This window comes from Myotis davidii, unplaced genomic scaffold, assembly GCF_000327345.1.
Source record: "Myotis davidii unplaced genomic scaffold, ASM32734v1 scaffold1844, whole genome shotgun sequence".
Taxonomy (NCBI): Eukaryota; Metazoa; Chordata; class Mammalia; order Chiroptera; family Vespertilionidae; genus Myotis; species Myotis davidii.
In genome coordinates this window covers 137,878-138,258 of record NW_006294716.1, presented here as the reverse complement: position 1 = coordinate 138,258, position 381 = coordinate 137,878, and the positions used below count along the sequence as shown (strand labels likewise).

The following is a 381-nucleotide window of genomic DNA, read 5'->3' as shown; positions in this document are numbered from 1 at the left end:
AATGTGCTGTAGTGTTCTAAGGCTTTGGATGACATATAGAAGGTACATCCAGAATGAAGACTGATGTCTCTTCTGTGTGTGTTTGCTGACATGGCAAATAATGTAAAATCCAACTCCATTCCTGACTTTGCTAACTCTCAGAGAGAAAACGACTCAACAACCCAGACACTGCACTGTTGGTGCGTCTCCCCCCCCCCCCCCCCCCCCCCCCTCGTGCAGGACCCAGGGACCCAGCAGGGAATCTGCCTCTGTCCCAGAGTGGCCCCTGGCTGGGCTGGGCCGCTCTGCTCTCCACAGGCTGCTTCCCCTCCCGTCCGAGTCCTCACACATTAGCAGCACTCCCCCCCCGCCTCCCGCCTCCCGCCTCCCGCCCAGGCCAAT

The 381-nt window shown here is 58.3% G+C and overlaps 1 protein-coding gene across 1 annotated transcript in view; it reads right to left on the bottom strand.

The window, feature by feature from the left end:
• The window catches only part of MYO7B (myosin VIIB), an 81,747-nt gene that overhangs the window by 46,548 nt on the left and 34,818 nt on the right, over positions 1-381 (bottom strand).